Source organism: Schistocerca cancellata, chromosome 2 (assembly GCF_023864275.1).
Source record: "Schistocerca cancellata isolate TAMUIC-IGC-003103 chromosome 2, iqSchCanc2.1, whole genome shotgun sequence".
NCBI classification, from domain to species: Eukaryota; Metazoa; Arthropoda; class Insecta; order Orthoptera; family Acrididae; genus Schistocerca; species Schistocerca cancellata.
Genome location: NC_064627.1, coordinates 897,287,900 through 897,312,678, shown reverse-complemented (window position 1 = coordinate 897,312,678; position 24,779 = coordinate 897,287,900).

Genomic DNA, 24,779 nt, shown 5'->3' with positions numbered 1-24,779 from the left:
CGTAGCGGTTTTGTTGTACTTTTTCTTCAATCTGTCGACCTAGTATTACAACGCCCACCATAGTCGAGAATATTAAGTACCTGGTGCAGTGACACTTGTTCAACGCGGCACCGCGAATGAGTATGGGTGACCATTTCACTGCATCGCCTGTTACTGGCCTATCGAATGGAACTCGGGAGTCACGTTATTCAAGACATGCCCTACAGTCGCACTAGGCATTAACCTTTCTTGCTGTATCCTTTTTGTTTCTGACTCATGCATGTAAAAGTGCAACTACGTGTGTCAAATATCATTGTCCTTTCATGCAGTGTACGTTCTGTTCCTTTCTTATATACTGTATGCCTGTGTGCACGTATGTGTTCATGCACCTCTGTGTGTGTGTGTGTGTGTATGTGTGTGTGTGTGTGTGTGTGTGTGTGTGTGTGTGTGTATTTGCGTTTGCGTGTGTTTTTATGTGTGTGCAGACTTTTTGAATCGATGCAGTCCTTCAAGAATTCTGTTTTTTTTTTTTCCCTCAGTCTTCTGACTGGTTTTTTGCGGCTCGTCACGTCTTTCTCTCCTATGCCGAACTTTTCATCTCAGAGTAGCCTTCGCAACCTAGATTCTCAATTATTTGCTGAATGTATTCCAGTCTCTGTCTTACTCTGTAGATTTTAGCCTCTGCATCTCCATCTAGTACCATGGACGTTATTCCGTGATGTTTTAACAGATGTCCATAATCCTATCTCTTCTTGATAGTATTTTCCGTATGTTCCTATCCACGCACATTCTCCGGAGAGAACCTCATTCCTTACCTTACAGTACACCTAATTTTCAGCATTCGTCTGTAGTACCTCATCTCAAATGCTTCCATTCCCGTTTGTTTTGGATTTCCCACAGTCGTTTCACTACGATACAGCAGCGTGCTCTAAACGTACAGTCTCATAAATTTCTTCCTCAAATTAACAGCTATGTTGGATACTAGAAGAGTTTTCTTCGCTGGGTATGACCGTTTTGCCAGTGCTGGCCTGTTCTTCATGTCCTTCCTCCGTCAATCATGCGTTATCTTGCTGCCTAGGTACCAGAATTCCTTAACTTCATCTAATTTGTAATCACCATTTATATTGTTAAGTTTATCGGTAGTCTCGTGTCTGCTGATCCTCATTACTATCGTCTTTCTTCTATTTACTCTCAATCCACGTTCTGTACTCATTAGACTGTTCATTCGGTTCATCGGATCATGCAATTCTTCTTCATTTTCAATGAAGATAGCAATGTCATCTGCGACTCTTACCGTTAATATCCTTTCACCTGGAATTTCAGTCCCACTCTTGAATCTTTCCTTTATTTCCGTCACTGCTTCTTCGATGTATAGTTTGAACAGTAGGTACTACATCCATGTCTTGTACCATTCCTAATCCGAGCGCTTCGGTCTTAGCCTTCCACTCTTATTGTCACCTCTTGGTTCTTATACATATTGGTTCTTATCCGTATTTTGCTCAGAAATTCTAACATCTTGCACCATTTGACATCGTCGAAAGCTTTTTTCCAGGTCAACAAATCAGGTGAACGTGTGATGATTTTCCTTCAGTCTTACTTCGATTATAAGCTTCAATGTAAGTACTACCTCTCTGGTACCTTTACCTTTCCTGAAGCCAAACTGATATTCATCTAACAGATCCTCAACTTCCCTTTCCATTTTGCGGTATATTAACCTTGTCAAAAACTCCTTAAAAGTAAGGTTGTCACAGCTTACTTTCAAGGATATCGCTCCGTCTGCCGCCACCAGCAGCCATAATGGCTGTCAGAAGCCGGAAGCTGGTCTGAGGAATCGACCGAAACTGGTTTCAAGCAAATAAAAAAATCTGAAAACGCGATCGAGTATGTTTTTATCTGATTTTCATCATTTCTACCGATCGCTGCCGTCTAGAATGGTTTCTAAAATTCCTTTAACACTTTCCAGTTGTTCGAACCTACGGGTAACAAAGTTAGCAGCCCGTTTCTGAATTGCTTCGATATTTTCTTTAATGCGAACTGATGTGCATCCCAGACATTCCAGATGTTCTCAAGAAAATGTCATACCATCGTCTTATATGTGGTCTCTATTACTGATGAATCACACTTTCCCAGATTTCTCCCAATAAACAGAAGGCGACTGAGCAGTGGCGGCTTCAGTTTCAGCGCTCCGCTGGCGCCACAAACTACGTGGGCTGTCGATATCGATACTGATCAAATGCCAGGAGCTAGAGTCTTCGGTCGAGGTGTGTTTGGTCGGTTTGCGGCGGCCACCACTACTGGCAGTTAGCTTGGGGGGCATGTGGCCTGCATGTTCTTGGTTTTGGAGGACTTCTGCTGTTCCTCGTCTCTGTATCTGCTCTTTAACTACTCGTTTCAACCTTGCACCATTATTTATAATTCTGGAGTGTGTTAAGATTTAAACCCTCTTACTTATGCGTGTGAACTGTTGAGCTTTTCCTTTTTATCCTCAGTCATTAGCTAACACCACACATTGCAAAACTTGCCTGCTTGTTGCCCGTTGGTTGCAATAGCCGCCTCCTCTATTTGCCAGCTTAGCTTGTATTTTGCGTGGTTGTATAATTATTCAAGGCTCATTGCCAATGGTTCTGCTGGTGTGTACCAGTTGGGAGTCACATTTAAACTACGTGTCTTTCCAGCTAATCGTGTGTTTTGGGGGATTGTATAGTTATTTAAGGGTCATTGACAATGTTTTTGTTGATGTGTACCAGCTAGGAGTCACATTTTAACTTGTATGCCTTCCCAGTTTTCCTTGTATTTTGGGGGAATTCATATTTTACTGTTTAAGGGATTTTATTAAGGCTTATAGACTGTAAGGGCTTTCCAACAGCCACAATCAGTGACGTGACTTGTTATCCTTTCTGTATTTGGGGTGGGCGTTGTCTGTTTGTTTAACGTGTTATCCATGCTTGGGAATTCTTGTTTCATTTAGTGGCTGTCATTTGTATTTCATTTTACTGGTAAAACTCAGTTTATTTAACCCGCTTGCAGCCACAAAAAAATGGTTCAAATGGCTCTGAGCACTATGGGACCTAACATCTGAGGTCATCAGTCCCCTAGAACTTAGAACTACTTAAACCTAGCTAACCTAAGGGTACCACACACATCCATTCTCGAGGCAGGATTCAAACCTGCGACCGTAGCGGTCGCGCGGTTCCAGACTGAAGCGCCTAGAGCCGCTCTGCCACTTTGGCCGGTTGCTTGCAGCCACACCTAGTTGGTGTGACTTCTTACTTGTATTTGGAGACTGTATATTCTTGGTTTCAAGACCTGTTCTTAATGGTGTAAATTTTTAAAGTTTACTATTAATGAACTGATCATGTACGAGGTCTTTCAATTATTGTGAGCGTTGTTATTCTTTTAACACTGTTTTTAAATTGTAATTATGTTAATTGCTGTTAAACAATAAAGTGTATTCCATGAAACAACAAATGACGAAATATATGGGTCCACCTACCATGTGTTTTTCTCTAAAATTATCCCAATCCTTGTTATGACCATTCGTCTTCCGTACCGCAATCCGCATATGCTGGTTCCATTTCATATCGCTTTGTCAAGTAACACTCAGATATTTAAACGAGGTGACTGCGTCAAGTAGGACAGTACTAATGCTGTATCCGACAATTACGTGGTTGGTCTTCCTACTTTTCGTCGTTAACTACCATTTTTTTCTACATTTAGAGCTAGCTGCCATTCATCATACCAACTAGAAAGTTTGTCTAACTCGTCTTGTACCCTCCTACAGTCACTCAACTTCCAGGACTTCCGGTATACCACAGCATCGTCAGGAAACAGCCGTACATTGCTGGCCACCCTGTCCGCCAAATCATTTTTGTATATAGATAATTACAGCATTCCTATCATTTTTCCCTGGGGCACTCCTGACGATACTCTGGTCTCTAACGAACACTCGCCATCGAGGACACCATACTGGTTTCTATTACTTAAGAAGTCTTAAGAAGTCACTGACGTATCTTGGAACCTATTTCATATGTTTCGTAGCTCCGTTAACAGTCTGCTGTGTGGCACCGTGTCAAATACTTTTCGGAAATCTAGAAATGTGGATCTGCCTGTTGCCCTTCATGCATGGTTCGCAGTGTGTCATGTGAGAGAAGGGTAAGCTGAATTTCACACGAGTGACACTTTCTACAACCATACTGATTCGTGGATGTAAGCTTCTCGGTATTAAGGGGAGGTTTACTATCTTTTGGTTCAAAAAATCGATTTTTAAAAAATTGCATTTTTGGATCCATAAAAGTGTTTAGAATCGACCCGAAACGGTTTTTCCGAATGCGGAACTGAAATGTTTGTTATTCGCTATTGAAGAAAAATATGCACCTGCCTGAAGTCGGCCCTTCTCACGCACCAGTTTTCTTCTTTCGGAGGACGAGTTACTGTACCGGTGCTTGGGAGGAAACACACAAAATTCAAATGAAAGTTCGAACGCGTGTGTTTGGAAGTTAGCCCTCAAGCATTTGCATTCTGGTGCGAAGACTGTGGCGATTGCGACTTTCCTGGCAGTGAGCAGCTTCAGCGAAGAGTTTTCTGTAATTCTGAGGACCATGAAAACGATGGACGTCACCCTGGGACTCTATTCGACGCAGTTCGCCAAGCATTCGGACGACCACGGGATTCAAGCGGCCGAAAACCGCTTGTCACCGGCCGTACGAGCGGCTCTGTAGCAGCGCAGGATGGCCCAGATCGAGCAGAACGCTCTCTATGAGGAAGAGGAAGGACTAGTTTATGGACCCGGAATACCAGATTCAACGTTACATAATACTGAATTTATATGTAGTCAAAACTTCAAACGAGTTTATCTCGAAATGAAGTTTTTTTTTTTTTTTAATTGCGTGGTATGGTACCCTGATATCTAATGAACCTATTGGTATGATTCTTTGTTTCGGACGAAGCTAACTAAATTGCCTAGGAGTTGTAGCATTTTTATTCCGATCCATCAACTAGAAATATTTTTACTTGGCCGACGAAGTTGAAAAATCGACGAAAAAAACCATATTGCTTTTCAAATGACCGCCATTTCGTTTCCTACGGTCCAAATAACTTAAGCGAGGTACAACTCCTAAAGAATCTTATATACTTCGCTAACGTCAACTCAATTTTGATATCAGACAAACCGCGCGTGGAGGTCTACATCGAAATTTTGTTTCGTTCCGACGGCACTTCCACCTTTTCTCTTCAACGTTTCCGCTCGAAACAAATTCCAGTTTGTAGAGTAAATATCAATAAACATTTTGACCGAATTTGACATTGATATCTATAACACATCGCGAGAAAAAATTCCCAAAGAACATGCTTTTTTCGGCCCAAAGATAGTAAACCTCCCCTTAAGAAAATTTATTACGTTCGAACTGATAATACGTTCAAGAGTTCCGTACCAAACCTGTTTTAAGGATATCGGTTTGTAATTTTGAGGCTCGTTTGTTTTGCCCTCCTTGTATGCAGGATTCACCTGCGCCTTTTTCCAGTCGCCTGGGACTTAGCGCTGAGCGAGAGAATCGCGATAAATGCAAGCTAGGTAAGGGGCAAATGGCGTAGAGTAATCTCTGTAAAAACAAATTGGGATTTCATCCAGAACTGGCGCCTTATTTACACTCCTGGAAATTGAAATAAGAACACTGTGAATTCATTGTCCCAGGAAGGGGAAACTTTATTGACACATTCCTGGGGTCAGATACATCACATGATCACACTGACAGAACCACAGGCACATAGACACAGGCAACAGAGCATGCACAATGTCGGCACTAGTACAGTGTATATCCACCTTTCGCAGCAATGCAGGCTGCTATTCTCCCATGGAGACGATCGTAGAGATGCTGGATGTAGTCCTGTGGAACGGCTTGCCATGCCATTTCCACCTGGCGCCTCAGTTGGACCAGCGTTCGTGCTGGACGTGCAGACCGCGTGAGACGACGCTTCATCCAGTCCCAAACATGCTCAATGGGGGACAGATCCGGAGATCTTGCTGGCCAGGGTATTTGACTTACACCTTCTAGAGCACGTTGGGTGGCACGGGATACATGCGGACGTGCATTGTCCTGTTGGAACAGCAAGTTCCCTTGCCGGTCTAGGAATGGTAGAACGATGGGTTCGATGACGGTTTGGATGTACCGTGCACTATTCAGTGTCCCCTCGACGATCACCAGTGGTGTACGGCCAGTGTAGGAGATCGCTCCCCACACCATGATGCCGGGTGTTGGCCCTGTGTGCCTCGGTCGTATGCAGTCCTGATTGTGGCGCTCACCTGCACGGCGCCAAACACGCATACGACCATCATTGGCACCAAGGCAGAAGCGACTCTCATCGCTGAAGACGACACGTCTCCGTTCGTCCCTCCATTCACGCCTGTCGCGACACCACTGGAGGCGGGCTGCACGATGTTGGGGCGTGAGCGGAAGACGGCCTAACGGTGTGCGGGACCGTAGCCCAGCTTCATGGAGACGGTTGCGAATGGTCCTCGCCGATACCCCAGGAGCAACAGTGTCCCTAATTTGCTGGGAAGTGGCGGTGCGGTCCCCTACGGCACTGCGTAGGATCCTACGGTCTTGGCGTGCATCCGTGCGTCGCTGCGGTCCGGTCCCAGGTCGACGGGCACGTGCACCTTCCGCCGACCACTGGCGACAACATCGATGTACTGTGGAGATCTCACGCCCCACGTGTTGAGCAATTCGGCGGTACGTCCACCCGGCCTCCCGCATGCCCACTATACGCCCTCGCTCAAAGTCCGTCAACTGCACATACGGTTCACGTCCACGCTGTCGCGGCATGCTACCAGTGTTAAAGACTGCGATGGAGCTCCGTATGCCACGGCAAACTGGCTGACACTGACGGCGGCGGTGCACAAATGCTGCACAGCTAGCGCCATTCGACGGCCAACACCGCGGTTCCTGGTGTGTCCGCTGTGCCGTGCGTGTGATCATTGCTTGTACAGCCCTCTCGCAGTGTCCGGAGCAAGTATGGTGGGTCTGACACACCGGTGTCAATGTGTTCTTTTTTCCATTTCCAGGAGTGTACTTTCAGCTTATTCAATTGTTTCTTTACGCTGTGGACGCTTATTACTATATCGTTCCTACGGGACTCTGTTCGGCGATCCAACGACATTTGTACGCCCCCAGAGGGATAAGCCTTCGGCTACAGGAATAGGCTTCCACTCTATCACTGCTGGACGCAAGTCTGGGGGCAGTACGGAGCGCGTCAGCCGGGCCGCCCCCGCCGTAGGGCGCCGCCTCCCCTCCGCCCCTGGAAGTCAATTGCAGCGGCGTCGGGGCGGCGGCGCCCTGCGGCGTCGGCTGATGGCGCTGTACGGCGTCGCGTCGCTGAGGCCGCACGGCGTCGTCCGCAGGTGACGCCGCGGCCGGGGGAGGCGTCTCTTAACGAGGCACGGGCACGTAACGAAGGGCGCTTCGGTGAAAATAGGTCGCTGCCGACACAGTTGTCAGGTGCCACTATCATGAACACCGGCAATCTACCGGAAGAAGGAAAATCGTCAGAAGATAGGTCAGTGGTTTCCAACCTTTCTTAGACCATTACCACTGAGTGCAATCTGACATTAGTTACTATCTCTCCTTCCCCCACCCCACCCGCTATCTCTTGCCTCCCCCTACCCGCCACGTTATCACCAACTATAGCACCTAAATCAAGAGTGTAATGAAAGACTTTTCTTGGAAAACTTCTGTTTTCAAAATGATGGAAGACGAATGATATTTAGTTTCTGTGTGCGTGTGTGTGTGTGTGTGTGTGTTGTAACGAATGACGAAGGAATTCGTGATGCATTGCAGATGTACCCACAACTCCGTCTCAAAAAATGTTCAAATGTGTGAAATTGTATGGGACTTAACTGCTAAGGTCATCAGTCCCGAAGCTTACACACTACTTAACCTAAATTATCCTAAGGACAAACACACACACCCATGCCCGAGGGAGGACTCGAACCTCCGCCGGGACAAACCGCTCAGTCCATGACTGCAGCGCCCACGACCACTCGGCTAATCCCGCGCGGCTCAACTCCTTGTCAGAAAAGAACGCTAACTATCCACAGTGAGGGTACACACTTGTTACAAAACATGCTTCCCCTCAATTACTCCTCTCCAATGGTGCACTTGCTCCACCTGCACACTCCAGTCTCATTTAAAATCAACCAACAAAATTTCGTAAATCACTTCATTGCTGCCCTCCCTACTTCTCAACTGGTAGAAATTGGAGGACTTCAGGCCGTTAATGCTTTGTGTGATCACAGCTACTAACAGTAGTAGTTATAGTAATAGTAATACTACTACTACTATTAATAATAATGACAATAATAATAATAATAATACTGTGTAGGGCACTATAGTAGCCGTTATGTAGTTACTGCTGTGTCGTGCTGTCAAATCATTTATCTGTTTCGAATCGAGCAATGGAACAATATCTGGTCTACTACAGATACTACCTACATCTTGGAGAAGACATTTTGCTGAGATTTTTAGCATCTGTTAGGTATATGTCTCACTTTTATCATCAACGATGTACGGGACAAATCACAACATACAGTGGCGTCCAAAATTAAAGCAACAAGCCGCTATTTCCCCGTGTTGTGTCTAATTCGCGATATAATCATACAAAATATCAACTGATGTCCGCACAACCGAGTTATTCACGGACGATGGCAGTCCAGTCAATGGACAACCACGTCAGCGATGATGTCAGGGCGTCTACCTAACGGAGGTGCCACTATCAGGAACATCGGCAATCTACCGGAAGAAAGAAAATCGACACCTAAGAGAACAGTGACAGAAGATAGGTCAGTGGTTTTCAACCTTTCTTAGACCGTTACCCCTGAGTGCAATCTGACATTAGCTTCCACCTCTCCCTCCCCCACTCCACCTCACCCGCCATCTCTTGCCTCCCCCTCCCTCCCACATTATCACCAACTTTATCACATAAATCAACAGTGGAATGAAAGACTTTTCTTGGAACACTTCTATTTTTAAAATGAAGAAGGCCGAATGGTATTTATTGTGTGTGTGTGTGTGTGTGTGTGTGTTGGAACGAATGACGAAGGAATTCGTGATGCATCGCAAAGTTACACACAACTCCTTTTCAGAAAAGAAAGCTGACTATCTACAGTGAGGGTACACACTTGTTACAAAACATAGAAAAAAAAACACTGTCTTCAGGCCACAAGTGGCCTACCGGGACCATCCGACCGCCGTGTCATCCTCAATGGAGGATGCGGATAGGAGGGGCGTGGGATCAGCACACCGCTCTCCCGGCTGTTATGATGGTATTCTTGACCGAAGCCGCTGCTATTCTGTCGAGTCGCTCCTCAATTGGCATCACAGGGCTCAGTGCACCCCGAAAAATGACAACAGCCCATGCTGACATGGATGGTCACCCATCCATGTTACAAAACGTGCTTCCCCTAAATTACTCCTCTCCAATGCTGCACTTGCTTCACCTGCACACTCCACTCCCATTTAAAATCAGCCAATAAAATTTCGTAAATCACTTGACTGCTGCCCTCCTTACTTCTGAACTGGCAGAAATTTTAGGACTTCAGGCCGTTAATCCTTTGTGTGATTACAGCCACTAATAGTAGTAGTAATAGTACTACTACTACTACTACTATTAATAATAATACTGTGTAGAGCGCTATACTAGCCGTTATGTGGTTACTGCTGTGTCTTGCTGTCAATTCATTTATCTGTTTCGAAGCGAGCAATGAAGCGGTATCTGGACTACTGCAGGTGCTATCTACAGCTTGGAGAAGACATTTTGCTGAGATATCTAGCCTCTGTTAGTTATATGTCTCACTTTTATCATCAACGATATACAGGACAAATCACAACATACATTGGTGTCCAAAATTAAAGTAACAAACCTCTATTGCCCCGTGTTGTGTCTAATTCACGATATAATCATACAAAGTATCAAATGATGTCCGTACAACCGAGTTATTCAAGGAAGATGGCATTCCGGTCAATGGACAACCACGTCAACGATGACTTAGGGCATCTAACAAACGGGGTAGTTTGTGCCGGGTAGTCTCACATCCACTGTGTATACAGTCACAGGCAGTGCAGCATGGCACCAAGAAGACGTCTGCCAGGCTCCCTGCGGTGGAGGGCCATAAGAAGAATGGAAGCAGGACAGTCACAAACTGATGTGGACCGAAGGCTCAATGTGAATCGTTCTTTTGTTTCTAGGATGTGGCGACAATTTATAGAGACCGAAACAATATCCCGAAGAGCAAGACATGGTCGATCACGTGTGATATCAAAAGGTGAGGATCGTTATTTGGTCGCAAGGGCATGACGGTACTGCCTTAGTACTGCACAGCAACTGGCATCATACCTCGCAGCATCCACTGGACGTGATGTATCGGGACGAACGGTGTACACAAGGCTTCAGAAGAGTAGCCTTTATTGTCGGAAATCTTTTGTATATGTACCTGTGATGTATCTTCAACTAAGGCAACGTCGAGAGTGGGGCATCAACGTGTCACCTGGACGGTCGAACAGAGAGCCAATGTTCTTTTCGCACATTTCGAGTTAGTCTGGAGAGTGATTCTCGACGCATTCGCATCTGGAGGGAACCTGGTACACGATTTTGGAATCCAAACATTGTGGAAAGAGACCGATATCGAGGAGGACCTGTATTGGTGTGGGGAGGGATTGTGTTGACCACTGGAACACCACTTCATGAATTGTACGGGTCAATTGGTAAGATTTAACTGCCCTCAGGTATCACGACGAGATCGTGGGAGCTCATGTGCAGTTGTTGCGAGATGGTGTGGGCCCAGACTTCGTATTGATGGAAGATAATGCTCGACCTCATAGAGCACGAGTGGTTGATGTCTCCTTAGAAACGGAAGATATTGCACGCATGGAGTGCCCTGCTCACTCTTCCGATTTGAATCCCACAGGGCACGCCTGGGATGCACTAGGGAGACAGGCTGCATCACACCAGCATTAACCAACACTATACAAGATTTGCGAGCAGCTCTGCAAGAAGAATGGGCGTTATTGCCTCAACGTGAGACTGGTGATATCATTCACAACACACCCCGTCGTTGTCAGGCCTGTACTGCTGCCAGATGTGGTCACACCTCATACCGAGCACATTAACCAGTTGCTGGAATGTGTGTTCAAATTCGTTAAGTTGGAAAAAATATATAGCATTTTTGTCTACCGTTAAGCATATTGCAGTTTCCAGAGTGAGATTTTCACTCTGCAGCGGAGTGTGCGCTGATATGAAACTTCCTGGCATATTAAAACTGTGTGCCAGACCGAGACTCGGACTCGGGACCTTTGCCTTTCGCGGGCAAGTGCTGTAACAACTGAGCTACCCAAGCACGACTCACGCCCGGTCCTCACAGCTTTACTTCTGCCAGTACCTCGTCTCCTACCTTCCAAACTTAACAGAAGGTAGGAGACGAGGTACTGGCAGACGTAAAGCTGTGAGGAGGGGGCGTGAGTCGTGCTTGGGTAGCTCAGTTGTTCGCAGTCTGCGTTCGGCAGGGCAGCAGTGCGCACCGCGCTCGGCCGTCCACGCCGCTGCGCGCGCGGAGTGTTTTGTTTACTTCCTCGTCAAAACTGGTTCAAATGGCTCTGAGCACTATGGGACTTAACATCTATGGTCATCAGTCCCCCAGAACTTAGAACTACTTAAACCTAACTAACCTAAGGACAACACACAACACCCAGCCATCACGAGGCAGAGAAAATCCCTGACCCCGCCGGGAATCGAACCCGGGAACCCGGGCGTGGGAAGCGAGAACGCTATACTTCCTCGTCACCGTGCTTCTCAGTCGAACAAGCTCTAATGTCCAACTCTTACAGGAAGAACACTCTTAAGTTCACCTTCTCAAATGAATACGCGCGACCCAAAGCACTTGCCGTCGAACGCTTCCTACGCGAAGACGTGAAGATCCCCCGTGACGAACTCATCGGCATACATCTGTCGATCATTAGCAGCGTCGTTTATGTTAAGATGACTTCCGACGTTTCCTGCAACGAGATTATTCAAAGGACGAGACATGGACTAAAATTTCGGCACTCCGGCGGAAACGTCGGGCCTGTGGATGTCGACCATGCAGGACTGGGCCTTCGGACGATCCGTGTCTTCGAACTGCCCTTCGAGGTGAATGAAGATGAAGTCATCGCGGCGCTAAGCCCGTTCGGAAAAGTCCAGAGCCACGTAGCTGAGACTTGGGCACAGTTTACGACGTATCCGGTGCTTAATGGTGTGAGACAAGTCCGAATCGATCTCAAACGGCACGTTCCATCGTACATTTCTATCGGCGGCTGCCGTGCGGTGGTCATTTACGACGGACAACCTCGAACATGTTCCTGTTGTGGAAAAGAAGGCCACGTCGTTAATGAATGCCTGCAACGCCGCATCACACAACTAAGACCCGACGATACAAACACCGACAGAACCACGACCAACCTTCCAGTCACCTATGCGGCGACACTGCACGTCCAGCCCTCACAAGACGCCGTTGATGAGCGTCTGTCTGGTCCGATACACCCGGAGGCGTCCCAGCACCTTGACACCGGCGATGCCGCCAGTGAACATGACCAACAGCCGGACACACCCACGCTAGAAGATCAAAAGGAACCAATGAGAGTGTTTTGGAGGATAACGACCGCATCATAGCACCCGCGGCTTTTGTTCCGGAACGACGTGAATCTCTTCCTTTTTCAGACACCGGAACTCATTGCCGAAAGCAGACGTCGCCCAAACGACGAAAAAAACGCCGCAAGACATCAGAATCGACCTTTGAGCCCCCTCCGCAGGACGAAGACATGGCACATCACTCTGACGGAGAACACGATAACACTTTCTCCTCTGCCAGGGAGACGCGTCATCCACAAGACGGTGAACCGTCCAACAGAGATCGTGCGCAAGCCCCGCGCCTAGAAGCCATGGAACACAGCACGCCTGTTGTCACCGAAGGAATCGAGTCGACTCGGCCAGCGCTGCCACCTCTCGCCGATGTCAAACCTGTCGGACATTTTTCATGGGCGGATGACACGGATTTCCCACCTCCATCTGATGCGGAAATGAGATCTGTTTCTCCGTTAGACCAACACTGAAATGGGAGAAGTTTCTACGGCGACTCCTGCGACTTCTATGGACTTCCAGCATCCACCACAACAATCTTCACCAGCTACGAACCTGTCGGCAGCACGGATCTCCCATCAGGCGTACCGAATAGCTACTACCAATACTAATAATATCGGCTCCCACGCTAAACTTCAACTGCTCCGTGACACGCTAAGAGCAGCGGACATCGACATCGCCCTGTTACAAGAACTGAGGACAGCAACTTGGACTGGGTGTTATGGATATGAGACGTACGCCGCCCCTGCAGCTATGGAACACACAGGCGCAGCCACCCTCCTCCGAGAAGGGATTGCGGTTTCCGACGTCGCATACCTCCCAACAGCGCGAGGGGTGGCCATAATAGTTGAAGGACTCAAAATCATAAATCTCTACGCCCCATCGGGCACTGATAAACGGAGGGATCGTTCCCAGTTCTACGCAGAAGATATCACGCCTTTATTCCTCGGCCGATACGATCATCTCATCGTAGGTGGAGATTTCAACTGTGTTCTCGAGCGCACAGACCAATACCCCCATTTCACCACATGTCCGGAACTTCGCTTCCTCGTCCGCCGCCTTCGTCTCCTCGACACTTGGCGAGTGGTACACGGCGACCGCCCGGGGTATACACACATCACGAGGCACTCCGCAAGCCGACTTGATAGAATATACATCTCTAACGCTCTAAAATCAGTTCTCCTCGACGCGGAACGTCGGCCGTCTGCCTTTTCGGACTATGACATCTACATCTGTACCATGAACCTACGTCGACAATCTATATGGCGCAGTGCAGGACCTTGGAAACTCAATGTCGCGCTACTGCGGTACCCTGAATGTCGACAACAGGTCACCGACACGTGGCACACCTGTGTTCAACGCATTATGCGTTACGAGACCACACTGCAGTGGTGGTTGCTGTGCGCCAAACCGGCCATCCGACGCACATTGACACACTATGGCAGAGCCAAAGCCAGGTGGAATCTCCATACAACTGATTTGTAATATAGCGCTCTACGTGAACTCATGGATCATCCTCCATCCCCGGATTGTCTAAAAGAAGCTCAACGCATCAAGGCAAAGATTTTAACCTTGACCAGATGCCGTCTAGAGGGAGCCATTGTACGAGCACGCAGCCAAGATAGGATTAACGGTGGAGAACCTTCTATGCATCATATTGTTCAAAAAGTTCGTCGACGCCGACAGGCTTTAATGACAACTTTAGACTTACCTAATGGACGACGGCTGCCTTCGCAAGCTACCATTGCAGATTCATTCACAACGCACTATAGACTTTACTTAGTCTTTTCTATCAAGAAGTACCTGCCGGTGCAGAGGCCATTGCTGAGGTTGCCCAGGAGACACTTGGTACTCTAAACGCAGCAGCTGCAACCCTCCTGACTTCTGAAGTGACCACCGACGACGTCCAAGGCGCTGTGGCCAAAGGGTCTCTGAATCGATCTCCCGGCCCGGATGGTTTACCTCTCGAATTTTACAGAACCTTCCAAGATTTGATGATGCCACGATGGAGGGACATGTACCGGGAACTTTTGACCGGCGCGGCGAACCCGCCACTAATGTTCATGGAAGGCTTGCTTGTACCAGTCCCGAAACCCGCAGAAGGAACACGACTCGACAGTTATCGGCCGATCACGTTACTCAATTCCGACTTCAAGATTTTCACACGCCTTCTAGCAGTGCGACTCAAACATGTCTTACGAGACATTGTTTCCCACGAACAAACATCCTTAGGCGGCGATCGTAATATACAGACAGCCCTCAGTGAATATCGAGATGTGATCGCTGTGGCAACACACTCGCGACTGCCAGGCGCTTTAATCTCCATCGACTTCAATCAAGCGTTTGACTGCGTCAATCATGCATTCCTCAACGCAGTGATGGACCGAATGGCAATTCCCCCGACGTTCACGCAAGTGATTATGCGGCTCCTTCGTGAAGCAACGTCTAGACTTCTCGTCAACGGCAGACTTACAGAACCTATACGGATTGAACGCTCAGTACGGCAGGGTTGTCCTTTGTCGACGCTGCTTTATGCCATTGCGATGGAACCACTCATTTGCGGATTACGGCGACGTTTGACAGGTATTCCACTCCGGGATCATATGTTCCGCTGCCGAGCTTACGCGGACGACTTGGCCCTCGTCGTGCGATGCAGTGGATTACCCATTACAGTGCAGGGGCAGGGAGCGCTATGAACGTGGCAAAATCATGCGCCATGAAGATCGGCCGTGGCCTTCCCGCAGACAGCGCAGTTCCATTTCAACTGGTGGACAGCCTTCGTTGTCTCGGATTAGTGTGCACGCGAGACATTCGCCGCACCTCGGCGATCAATTTTCGGGCGCTGCTGCAACGCATCCGGGCCAACATACAAAATCACATACTACGCCCGCTGAATACGTGCCAGAGAGTCACCTTCGTCAATACCCGTCTGGCAGCCCGGATAGCCCATGTAGCGCAGATTCTGCCCATCATTGCGACAATGGCGGCCAGATTACAGGCGGCTTTCGGCTATTTCATTTGTTCTGGTCACATCTTCAAAGTCCAGTATGAAGCTCTCACCTTACCGAAGCGGGATGGTGGCCTCGATCTGGTTAATGTGAGAGCCAGGACTACGGCACTTTACACCAATACTATGCTCCGGTTATGGAAAAACCAAAATGCTAATTTTACTGGAATGTTGACCACCGAGCTCGCACCTGTTTCGAGACGCCCACCGACGTCTTTGGCACACATCCCACCTCCGATGTCACATATCGGCCGTTTCTTTTTGGAGTACAGCTACATATGCACCGAACTCCCGAGGACCAGGAAGACGACCACCCGCGACATCTACCGCCTTCTCCGAAAGTCTCCACCCCGCAAACCCGTCGAAACACGTCACCCACAGGTTTCATGGCCTACAGTTTGGAAAACGATCCACCAACCATATCACACCACTGACACCACCTCTATGTGGTACCTTCTCGTCAACGGCAAGTATACCACAAGACAGAAACTGCATCGCATCGCACTGGTGAACTCACCCCTGTGCCTCAAGTGCAATGTCGAAGATACAGATTTACATCGTTTTGAGTGTGGGCCAGCAGCAGCTGTCTGGACCCTCGTGCAGAAGATTGTGGCTTTCTACCTCCGAGTACCACCACATCACGTTTCTCCTACCATGATGATATATCCCGACACGACCTACTTTCCATCGGCTAAGTGGCACGCCATCACATGGAACAGTGGCATGGCTGTCAACTACCTCTTCCGGGACGACATCGTCGATCCGGCGGACTTTTGGACACGCCTCCAAGTACATCACCACACCCTTCGCCGACATCGACACTATCGGGCCACTTTCGCGAACTATTTACAGAGTATTTTCACCAACCCGTCTCAAAGCTGGAATCTCAACGAACCGTGCCAGCCAAGACTGGACGATCCCACGTTCCCCTTCAATGATAGAATGCTTTTTGTTCTGATGGCGCGCCAAAGTGGAGCATGGCGCGGAAAGTATTCCTATTTTATTTCACTTCTCTTTTCTCCTCATCTTCTAAGTTTTTTTTTTCTCCTTACACATGTTTATCCTTTTCACACATAGCTCTGTAGCTGCAGCCGATTTGTTTCCTTTCTCCTGTGCTCCCAAATAAAAAAAAAAAGAGGTTGCTGCTGATGGTGAGACTGTATACTCATTTATGTTAACAAAAAAAAAATAAAAAAATAAAAAAAGGATAACAAAAGAAGGCCGTTGCGGAAATATAGCTACCTTTTATGTTTTAGGTTTTCAAATGATATTGCGTTATTTCATGAAGAACGTCGTCTTTTATTTTCATACACAAGAGGTTTTTATTTGTTTTCTTCATACCTGCAAAAAAAAAAGTTGTTAGAGCACTTGCCCGCGAAAGGCAAAGGTCTCGAGTTCGAGTCTCGATCCGGCACGCAGTTTTAATCTGCCAGGAAGTTTCATATAGCAGTTGTTTACGTTCTGTGTTCTTTACATTGTCTCTACTTTCCTGTCATCTGTTTACGCTATTTTGCGACAAAATAAATACAACCTTGCAAAATTTCTGTTTGTTGCTTTAATTTTGGACACCAGTGTATGTGTTTAGTCGATGGACTATGTGCGAAACCTGTAACCTCCACCACATTAATGCCTATAATTGAGAAAAAGTAATTATTAATAACATATCTAGTCAGTTTTACAGTGTTAGAAAATTGTATTTTCAGAATAATTTAGCTTCGTGACTGAAACAGAATACAATCATTTCGCTTTATCCCTCAAAAAATATCATTTTACCGTTGGGGGGGGGGGGGGGCGGGGGCTAATTACCCGAGACTGGGAACCACTGAGCTAGATGATAGTAAAGATTTACTCGTACTTGTCACTACCAACTGAAATGAATAGGAATGGGAACTACAGTTAATTGTCAAAGCAGTACTTTATCTCTTGTCCTTTTTTGATCTCTCACATTCTCCACACATAGTCTGCAACTTGCTAAATTTTTACCGCTAGGAGCTTCTGGCAAATATATCAGTGACGAACTAAATTCTTTAGTGCAACAGTATCACGCAGTACTCAGGTGATATGTGGTGATCGATTCCGCCGTAAACTCTAAATGGAAAGTGAGGCGACTGGGGAATTCGTCTCTGCAGCCCGGCAGAGGCAGCATCACCCATCATACGATGGGACTGAGAACTCGTAAAGCTGGTGTGGATGCGATGCAGAATCTGAGGAATGGTTAAGGGATGTGATGAGGCTACCTCCGCAGCCAGCAGATGTTTATTCTCTTACTGAATTTGTATTTCAATTAGTGACGAAAAGCGGGGGCTTTCAACATGGATATTTACCTTACAACGATATAGAATATTAAGAAGTAGATTTACAATTGACGCTCACGAACTAGGACAGTTGTTTACTCTTTGGAATTTCAGATTTTAATTCAATTGCTGGACGAAGGACTTCGCGCAGGAGTGGAATATTGAGTTGCTAGTTTAGGTCCTGGTCACATATGAAATGCAGGTAATGTTAGCTTTTTCCAGTGGTGTTTTTAGTGATGCCCCCTAAAAGCATATTTCTGTTTACGGATCTTTGTGTCGAACATTAGCGCTTTGGGTTAATGTTATCCACGGAGGGTCGTTCAGTAAACGTTGCTCAGTTTTTTTCTTAGATTTATTCTTGATGGTCAGAGTCTGCGGCAATATCAGATAACATTTCTCTTACGCGTACTGTTTTTGTGCATAGGCTCCATCACATTCTATGGTCTTGTGTAAGAGTATGTATTCCCCGTTGGTAAGAGCTCTTGTCTTGTGCTCGTAGCCATGTTTTCACTCCATGAATTACGCTCTCATCATCTCCAAAATGTGTCCCACGTAGAGATTCCCAAAGTGGCCCAAAATGTCGGAATAGTGAGTGCACTAGATCTAGAATGTACAGTGGATTCTCTTCTGCGATATGATCTCAGGCACTGAGATTTGTGTGTTGGCGTGTATCGTCGGGTTGGTTCAAGATCTATTTTGGATTCATGTAAGACGAAACAAGTGTGAAACTATTCTTTGTTCATAGCCTTCCCATATGGCTCTTTATTACCACTCTCTCATAAGACAGCCACAATGACTTTGGAAGCATTTCTTCTTTTTTTAAATTGAGAACAGTGTCACTTCAGTGACTATCTTCCTGTTATCGACGCGAAGTGAGGCCGTCAGGTTTCATCACTTGCAACGATTCCCGACAGAAAGGCGTGTCCAGTCACCTTGGACTGCTCCAACATTTCAGAAGAAATGCCTTTTCTTTAAATCTTGTGGGCTATTGGGTGACCTTTGAAAATCATAGACTCTCAGTCATTGCAAACTCACTTTTAACACTAGTCGACAGTTTTACAGCCAATGGTCTAGCTGTGAAGCTCTAGTCTGGACGAGTAGTGTGAGCCGCACGACTCACCATTACGGGAGAAATGGCTGTGACAGGACGTCTGGAATGTGACTTTTCATAGAGTCCAGTTTCTGCTCTCCCTGATGCTTTAACTCCGGTTACCAAACGCCAACCAGTCCCCCTATTAACTGCATCGTTACCATTCATTGCACAGAAACTTTTATAGATGTTCCCACTCTCTCTTTTCCCGCAACTAAGAATTCGATTACTGACATCGATTGTAACGAGTATCTTGTATAGACGTCATTTTATTTATTAGTAGGGCAACAGCGGCATCACCCCACACTGCGGGTTACCTACATCAGGAGCAAGTATACATTCGGGGGCAAACCTGTTGTTCTCTATTGATTGACAGGTCCTTGACCTATTGTTCTGCTAAGACAATTATGAGCCCCTGGGGATAATCCATCCTTAACCTATTGTTCGGTTAAGTGGTTTTCCTTGTCACATCCCCACCCCCCAGGCCCTCTCCAATCTCAGAGAGCCGACACCAATTATGATATCAAATTAATAGACTAATTAAATAAGTTGATTGAAAAAAATTAGTGGGTAGTAGCTCGGTTGTGGCACTCTTGGTATTCCCGACCTGCTTTGGGTTCTTCAAATAGTCCCACTCCCCAACCAGTTTATCAATTTGATTCACTAATTGATTAAATCGATACCCTTCAGTTTTCCTTGCCCCATACTTCCATAGATATTAATTGACCGATTGCAGTGTTTAGAATATAGTTTATTCATTTATTTAAAGAATCTGTCAGAAAATTGACAGCAGTGCATGGAACACGATTTACACTATGTGATCAAAAGTTTTCGGACACCCCCCAAAAACACGTTTTTCATATTACGTCAATTGTGCTGCCACTTACTGCCACGTACGTCATATCAGCGACCTCAGCAGTCATTAGACAACTTGAGAGAGCAGAATCGGGTAATCTGCAGACCTCACACACTTCGAATGTGGTCAGGTGATTGGGTGTTACTTGTGTAATACGTCTGCACGCGATATTTCCACGCTCCGAAACATTTCTAGGTCCACTGTCTCCGATGTGATATTGAAGAGGAAACTTGAAGGAATACGTACAGTATAATAGCTTACAGGCTGATCTCATCTGTTGACTGACAGAGAATGCCGACAGTTGTAGAGGGTCGTAACGTGTAATAGGCAGACATCTATCCAGATCATCACACATTAATTCCAAACTGCATCATGATCCATTGCAAGTACTATGACAAGTTAGGCAGGAGGTGAGAAAACTTGGATTTCATGGTCGAGCAGCTCCTCATAAGTCACACATCACGTTGGTAAATGCCAAAGGACGCCTCGCTTGGTGTAAATGTTTGACGATTTAACAGTGGAAAAACGTTGTGTGGAGTGACGAATCACAGTACACAGTTTGGTGATCCGATGGCAGGGTGTGGGTATGGCGAATGCCCGGTCAACTTCACCTGCCAATGTGTGTACTGCCAACAGTAAAATTCGGAGGATGTTGCGTTTGTGTGGCACTATCACAGCACAGGCCTACATTGATGTTTTAAACACCTTCTTGCTACCCACTGTTGAAGAGTAATTCGGGGACGGTGATTGCATCTTTCAACACGATCGAGTAAATGTTCATAATGCAAGGCCTGTGGTAGAGTGGTTACAAGACAGTAACATCCCTGTAGTGGACTGGCCTGCACATAGTACTGACCTAAATCCTATAGGACACCTTTGGGATGTTTTGGAACGCCGACTTCGTGCCAGACCTCACTTACTGACATCGGTACCTCTCCTCAGTGCAGCACTCCGTAAAGAATGGGCTGCCATTCCCCAAGAAATCTTCCAGCACCTGATTGAACGCATCCCTGCAAGAGTGGAAGCTATCATCGAGGCTAAGCGTGGGCCAACACCACATTGAATTCCAGCATTTCCGATGGAGAGTGCCACGAACCTGTAAGTCATTTTCAGCCTGGCGTCCGGATACTTTTGATCACATAGTGTATTTAAAGAATTTACAGGATACAAGGCTGGGGCAGTTTAGAATCCATGACGGAATGAAATATGCCATGCTAGTTCCTGTGTCATCTGCAAAGCAAAGTACAGCTCTCTCTCTCTCTCTCTCTCTCTATCTCTCTCCCCCTCTCTCTCACTCACTCTCTCTCTCTCTCAGTCTCTCTCTCTTTCTGTACGCAACTGTCTTTTTTAAGCGTATTTCAAGTCAGCCTGCTACTAGTTTTGTGAAATCATCAATTTGTGTGTGTGTGTGTGTGTGTGTGTGTGTGTGTGTGTGTGTGCGTGTGTGTGTGAAATAGCTACCACTTCTGCCTTATATCCCCTTATCGCGATCTTGTTACCAGAAATTAATTATTTATATTCAGTCGTTTATCCAGATCGATTCCCAGTTAGGCATTTGCTTTGGAAGGAAGGCGTCTCTCGTGTTCTCTGCTATGCAACAGGCTGGTTCACGCATACAGACTACTTGAGATGATGGGGTACGCCGACAGGAATTTCTCAGGTATCAAATACCAAAAGGTGGCTGCCACCTGAAGCTTTTGTTGCCGGGGGTTAGCTCACCGCTACTTGTAGCGGCTGGCAGAGACACCGTCCCTCCAGTGCACTCCGACTCCAGGCTGGCTCCATTGGAGCCTGACACAAGAATGTTTTTCAGATATGTTTAAGCGATGTGTGACAGTGTAATTAAGTGTTTTTTTTTTACCCGATAGAACGGAAAAGCCGTGCAATTGCTTAAATACACTCCTGGAAATTGAAATAAGAACACCGTGAATTCATTGTCCCAGGAAGGGGAAACTTTATTGACACATTCCTGGGGTCAGATACATCACATGATCACACTGACAGAACCACAGGCACATAGACACAGGCAACAGAGCATGCACAATGTCGGCACTAGTACAGTGTATATCCACCTTCCGCAGCAATGCAGGCTGCTATTCTCCCATGGAGACGATCGTAGAGATGCTGGATGTAGTCCTGTGGAACGGCTTGCCATGCCATTTCCACCTGGTGCCTCAGTTGGACCAGCGTTCGTGCTGGACGTGCAGACCGCGTGAGACGACGCTTCATCCAGTCCCAAACATGCTCAATGGGGGACAGATCCGGAGATCTTGCTGGCCAGGGTAGTTTACTTACACCTTCTAGAGCACGTTGGGTGGCACGGGATACATGCGGACGTGCATTGTCCTGTTGGAACAGCAAGTTCCCTTGCCGGTCTAGGAATGGTAGAACGATGGGTTCGATGACGGTTTGGATGTACCGTGCACTATTCAATGTCCCCTCGACGATCACCAGTGGTGATCACCAGTGTAGGAGATCGCTCCCCACATCATGATGCCGGGTGCTGGCCCTGTGTGCCTCGGTCGTATGCAGTCCTGATTGTGGCGCTCACCTGCACGGCGCCAAACACGCATACGACCATCATTGGCACCAAGGCAGAAGCGACTCTCATCGCTGAAGACGACACGTCTCCATTCGTCCCTCCATTCACGCCTGTCGCGACACCACTGGAGGCGGGCTGCACGATGTTGGGGCGTGAGCGGAAGACGGCCTAACGGTGTGCGGGACCGTAGCCCAGCTTCATGGAGACGGTTGCGAATGGTCCTCGCCGATACCCCAGGAGCAACAGTGTCCCTAATTTGCTGGGAAGTGGCGGTGCGGTCCCCTACGGCACTGCGTAGGATCCTACGGTCTTGGCGTGCATCCGTGCGTCGCTGCGGTCCGGTCCCAGGTCGACGGGCACGTGCACCTTCCGCCGACCACTGGCGACAACATCGATGTACTGTGGAGACCTCACGCCCCACGTGTTGAGCAATTCGGCGGTACGTCCACCCGGCCTCCCGCATGCCCACTATACGCCCTCGCTCAAAGTCCGTCAACTGCACATACGGTTCACGTCCACGCTGTCGCGGCATGCTACCAGTGTTAAAGACTGCGATGGAGCTCCGTATGCCACGGCAAACTGGCTGACACTGACGGCGGCGGTGCACAAATTCTGCGCAGCTAGCGCCATTCGACGGCCAACACCGCGGTTCCTGGTGTGTCCGCTGTGCCGTGCGTGTGATCATTGCTTGTACAGCCCTCTCGCAGTGTCCGGTGCAAGTATGGTGGGTCTGACACACCGGTGTCAATGTGTTCTTTTTTCCATTTCCAGGAGTGTATTTTACACAATGCAATCGATTACAGGCAACCTCTTTAAATAAACTATATTCCATACACCACCTTGTATCCCGTAAATTGTTTAAATAAGCACTATTCCCTGCAGCAGTCTGTTTCCCACCAAATTGCTTAAATATATTGATAAACTATATTTCAGACGCTGCAATCTCTCAATTAGTATTTCCAGAAGAGAGGGGCAAGGAAAACTGAAGCATTGTTGTTGTTGTGGTCTTCAGTCCTGAGACTGGTTTGATGCAGCTCTCCATGCTACTCTATCCTGTGCAAGCTTCTTCATCTCCCAGTAACTGCTGCAACCTACATTCTTCTGAATCTGCTTAGTGTATTCATCTCTTGGTCTCCCTCTACGATTTTTACCCTCCACGCTGCCCTCCAATACTAAATTGGTGATCCCTTGATGCCTCAGAACATGTCCTACCAACCGATCCCTTCTTCTAGTCAAGTTGTGTCACAAACTCCTCTTCTCCCGAAGCCTATTCAATACCTCCTCATTAGTTATGTGATCTACCCACCTAATCTTCAGCATTCTTCTGTAGCACCACATTTCAAAAGCTTCTATTCTCTTCTAGTCTAAACTATTTATCGTCCATGTTTCACTTCCAAACATGGCTACACCCCATACAAATACTTTCAGAAACGACTTCCTGAAACTTAAATCTATACTCGATGTTAACAAATTTCTCTTCTTCAGAAACGCTTTCCTTGCCATTGCCAGTCTACATTTTATATCCTCTCTACTTCGACCACCATCAGTTATTTTGCTCCCCAAATAGCAAAACTCCTTTACTACTTTAAGTGTCCCATTTCCTTATCTAATACCCTCAGCATCACCCGACTTAATTCGACTACATTCCATTATCCTCGTTTTGCTTTTGTTGATGTTCATCTTATATCCTCCTTTCAAGACACTATTCATTCCGTTCATGTGCTCTTCCACGTCCTTTGCTGTCTCTGACAGAATTACAATGTCATCGGCGAACCTTAAACTTTTTATTTCTTCTCCATGGATTTTAATACCTACTCGGGATTTTTCTTTTGTTTCCTTCACTGTTTGCTCAATATACAGATTGAATAACATCGGAGAAAGGCTACAACCCTGTCTCACTCCCTTCCCAACTACTGCTTCCCTTTCATGTCCCTCGACTCTTATAACTGTCATCTGCTTTCTGTACAAATTGTAAATAGTCTCTCGCTCCCTGTATTTTATCCCTGCCACCTTCAGAATTTGAAAGAAAGTTTTCCAGTCAACAGTGTCAAAAGCTTTCTATAAGTCTACAAATGCTAGAAACGTAGGTTTGCCTTTCCTTAATCTAGCTTCTAAGATAAGTCGTAGGGTCAGTATCGCCTCACGTGTTCCAACATTTCTACGGAATCCAAAATGATCTTCCCCGAGGTCGGCTTCTACTAGTTTTTCCATTCATCTGTAAAGAATTCGCGTTAGTATTTTGCAGCCGTGACTTATTAAACTGATAGTTCGGTAATTTTCACATCTGTCAACACCTGCTCTCTTTGAGATTGGAATTATTATATTCTTCTTGAAGTCTGAGGGTATTTCAC